Genomic DNA, 5,008 nt, shown 5'->3' with positions numbered 1-5,008 from the left:
ATCCGGGTGATCTCGTGCTTGTTTCAGTATAGTGTCCCTGTCCTTGTAATGAAGTATTTTAGCTAAAATTGGACATGGTGGTCTCCCAGGTGGAAGTGGTCTAGTGGGGACTCTGTGTGCCCGTTCCACAGCATATACAGGTGAAACTCGAAAAATTAGAATATTGTGCAAAAGTCCATTTATTTCAGTAATGCAGATTAAAAGGAATTGCATTAATGCAGCTTAAAATTAGAATTTTGTGAAAAGGTTCAATATTCTAGGCCTCAAAGTGTTACACTCTAGTCAGCTAATTAATCCATACCCCTGAGCAAAGGGTACCTGAGATTGTGACTTTGGGGTTTCATAAGCTGTAAGCCATAATCATCCAGATTATAACAAATAAAGACTTGACATATCTCGCCTTACATGTAATGAGTCTCTCATATGTTAGTTTCACCTTTTAAGTTGCATTATTGAAATAAATGAACTTTGCACGATATTTACATTTTTCGAGTTTCACCTGTAGAGGCAAAAGTCCCTTGTCTTGAAACTTTTGAGATATCAATTTTCTATGTAATCAGTGGCATTGGCACCTTCCACTTTCTCAGGAACATCAACAATTCTGATGTTATTGAGACTTGACCTATTCTCCAAGTCGTCTGTCTTTGCAAACAAAGCATCTATATCTCGAGCTGTCGTCTTGGCCACCATTTTGAGAGGCCCTGTTACATATTCTAGGTCTGACACTCTTTTTTCCACTTTAGTGGTTCTTTCAGCAATTTTATGTAGGTAATTTCTTATAAAGGACAAATCTTCCCTTAAGCTTCCCACTTGCAGGGATAATGATTTAAGAGTGGTATTGCAGTTTGCAACTGCCATCATGACATCTTTCAAGGTAGGTTCCTTGTCAGAGGAGTTATGTTGATCCCCAGCCACCTTTTTTGGTTTACTAGTTGGAAGCCTTGCTGAGGTCTCATCATTATGCCCATCATCATCTGTGGACTTCTCTCCCTCTTCGGACGAAAAATCATGCGCCATATTCTCCCTGTGTCACTCTTTATTTCGCTCCGGTGTGCGGGCATACTTGCTGAGCGGTGCTGCTATGCAGCGGCCCCTCCCCTTCCTCCTCTCCCGCGCCATGTTGGAAGGTAAGCTCCTGTTCAGGTCTAGGCGTTAGTTTACCCTTCCTGGGCATATTTCTGTCTCCTGGAGGATGGTATCTCGATCCCCACCGAATGGTGCGTCCCTTGTGTCGGTCCAGAGTGCGTACAACAGGTACTCAGGGTGTATAGACAGGATTTCAGCAGGAGCGTCTCACATGCGACTTACAGCAGGCCACGCCCCGTGTAACAACTTTTTAACCATGTTGGAATAAAAGTCACTATTATCTTTACTACTGGAGTGCTGGATCAATCTTTCAATCTATATATAAAGAAACTTGTAATCTTCACATTCAGTAGGCAATTATTTGTTCTCTGCTTTCAGACTGTGTCTTCAGTCTTCAGAAAACAACAGAAAAACTGCAAGGAAATGTGCAATATTCCCTTCCATTGAGTCCTTTTTGTTTTATATATACATACATTCAGGTTTCCTGATGCAGTATTGGAAGCCAAAATCAGGAGCAGAAAATGGGAAATATCCATCACCAGATTTGGATCTCCATAAAATCTCTAAATTGATTCTAATCTTTAAAATTCAAGTTACATTATATAAAGTGTAACACAGGAACCGGTTCACGCGTTTCAGACTACAAAGTCCTTTTTCATCATTGCCCTTAAAAACTGTGATCTGGTCATATAAACAGGCGCGTACAATCAGTCGAGTTGTATATACGACTTATCCAAGTGTCAATCATTCAAACATATGTTACATCAAACCAATAAAGCGCATATTCACACACTAGCACAAATAACACTACAAAAATAGTTGTGGGGGGTCTAATAAAAAAATATAAGATCCTCCCGGCAATTTAAGCTCGTAGGATACCGTGTTTGTAATACAACAATCCGATACAATTTGCATTTCAGTAACTTAGACATATAATCACCTCCCTGCTGGGGCTGAAAAACTCTTTCAACTTCTTTAAAAATTAAAAACTGAAAAATGAGCCTCATGTACATCCCTAAAATGTTTACATAACATGGGTACTGTAGATTTATTGGTAGCAGCATAATAAATATGACGTCTGATGGGAACTTTCAAAGGACCCTTTGTTTGTCCTACATACTGAAGACATTCTTTACAAGTGCTCAGATAGATAACATGCACTGTATTAGAATTGATGTAGCTGCATATTTCATATGTCTGCAAAATAACTCATGAAAAAAACTTGGCATAGAAACAAAAGTGCATGGTATACCGGTATTTTTCTCATGTCCACATAAAAAATGATGTTTTACCATGTTTTACTAGTGTCTTTCCTACCATCATCTACAACTAGGCGAGAAGAAAGGATATTTCCCAAAGTGAGAACTCTCCTTGAAACAAAATGTACAACTTTTTTCAAAATCTGCCTTAGGCCTCATGCACACGACTGTTGTTTTGGTCTGCATCCGAGCCGCAGTATTCACTTCAATGGGGCCGCAAAAGATGCGGACAGCACATCCGTTGCTCCGTTTCGTGGCCCCGCAAAAAAAATATAACCTGTCCTATTCTTGTCTGTTTTGCGGACAAGAACAGGCAATTACATTAATGGCTGTCCGTGCTGGTCCGCAAATTGCGGAACGCGCGCGGACGCAATCTGTGTTTTGCGGATCCGCAATTTGCAGACCGCAAAACACACAACGGCCGTGTGCATGTAGCCTTAGTATTTCATCCTGTTCCAAGTCAGGTAAGTATCGTTTTATTATTAGTCTGGCTAAATTGCTGTAAGTGGTTACAAATGTGACATTGCTCCTCTCTTTAGATATTATTTTCTGACTGCTCTTCACCTCCATTAATAAATCACTATGATATTTTTAACTCTCTCCTCTGCACCATTCAATGAATCTCAGAGACGGTTACTAGATTTTTTCATTTCAATCTCAAAGGCAACATCACCTGTAGCATTATGGCGTCTATGAATCAAATGTTATCTATAACATGTTGCTGGCAAGAATGAGCTGACAAAATCGAATTCCCAGCAGTCATTCTTCCTATATGGTATACTCTTGACCCAATCGTTCACTCCTACTGAAACTACATCCAAACCCGTGCTATTTCTCTCTTGAAATTCCTGTGTAAATCTTAAATTCATAATGTTGTCACTGATATATAGGACAAAAAGGTCAAATTCTGATTTAGTGCCATTCCAAACAAATGAGTCATCCATGAAGTGGACAGACCACCTTGTAGATGACAAAAGATGATTATCAGGGCTCCTGTCAGTATCTTCACAAGGATGAAGTCATCAGTTGAGATAGAATCTCAGGAGCAGATAGTTTTAGGTTGTAACATTGTTATCTGGTCATTTGACCTCAGGGGTTTCCGGGTGATAGTTTTCATGTAATTCAGACCTTGGGCAAATTGCTTGAAGTGCTATTCAGAAGAGAATGACCACTTCAGTCTCTAACAGAATTTATAGACACACTTTCTACAGAAGCCATTAGTCCTAATATCCTTGTTCACCTACATCTACCCCTTCCCGCTCAGTGCTGTACTATTATCTTGCTGTAATTAGTGGGTTAATGCTCGCCTCCCTAAAATCCTGGTGCTGTGATGACAAGCCCATACTATTGCTTGCAGGTGCCAAGGATCGGAGATATGGCCTGATCCCAGCAGTTTGACCCATTCAGATGCTGTGGTCAATAGCGAGTGCAGCATCTGAGTGGTTAGACAGAGGGAGGAGATTTCCTCTGTGTTCCGTATGGCACCCCGCAAACACAATCTTGTGATGCCGAGTATTTTCATGGTAGCTGGGGGCCTTCAGAGGGGCCTAGGCCTTCCATGTTACTGCCTCTTTTACACCCTGCCTCTGCTATTCAAGTGAAATGTCCGAAATAATAAAATACCATGATTTTTATCATTTATGGTAAACATTGTAAAAAAAAAAAGAAAAAAAAAAGAAAAAAAAACTATGGCAGAATTGTCTTTTTTAAGTCAAGTGATCAGAAAGTTACATGCAATCCAAAATGCTAGCAATAAAAACTGAAACTATAGCTCTGCCTACAAAAAAATTCAGCCTTTACACAGCTTCGGGAGAGAAAAATATACAAGTTCTGGATTTCAGAATATGATACACAACACACATTTTTTTTGTCATTGTGTCATTTTTACTGCTAATTGAACACATAAAAGTATAACCCTAAAAACAATGGTGAAATTGTGTTTTATTACTGTAACCCCTAACATTTTTTAAACGTTATACAATACATTAAAAATACTCCAGTATGGTGGCATTAAAAAATACAACTCATCCCGTAAAAAAAAATAAAAAATTTAAAAAAGCCCTCTTATGGCTATGTCAATGGAAAATAAGTTATTGGCTTTTGAAATGCAGAGATAAAAAAACAAAAACAAAATTCTGTCCTTAAGTACTTGTATATTGTACTGGGTGCAAGTATCATACAGGATAATGCCTAACCAGTAACACCGCTGGTGCAGTAAGAATACTAGTAATCTGCTGACATAAGCTACAATACTCTGCTGGATCCATAGTACAATGGATAGTAGTAGTGTCTGATGGGCCTGCTCACTTTTAATGGGGTCCATTGTGCTTTACCGAGGTGTCATTGTCATAGAAAACATAGCTGTTAAAGGGAATCTCTCAGCAGTTGACTAATCTTCTTGTCTAAGATGTCGGAGGTGGATGATCATGTAAAACAACATTACCTAAGGTAATGCTGGCAGTTTATGGCCCACTTTGGTGCTGACAGGTTCACTTTGAATGTTAAATACAGTTGAATATGACAGAACTACACAAATTAACACAGCCTACTATTATATAAATGGCATAGAAATACTCTGCTCTACTCATATTTAGTATGTCAGAACCTACTTTCATCACTTAACACTATTGTTTGCCATTGTTGGCCATATCAGAGTTTGCAGG

The sequence above is a fragment of the Bufo gargarizans genome, chromosome 1 (assembly GCF_014858855.1).
Source record: "Bufo gargarizans isolate SCDJY-AF-19 chromosome 1, ASM1485885v1, whole genome shotgun sequence".
Lineage (NCBI taxonomy): Eukaryota > Metazoa > Chordata > Amphibia > Anura > Bufonidae > Bufo > Bufo gargarizans.
The sequence above is the reverse complement of the archived record's forward strand: the minus strand, read 5'-3'. Positions refer to the sequence as shown.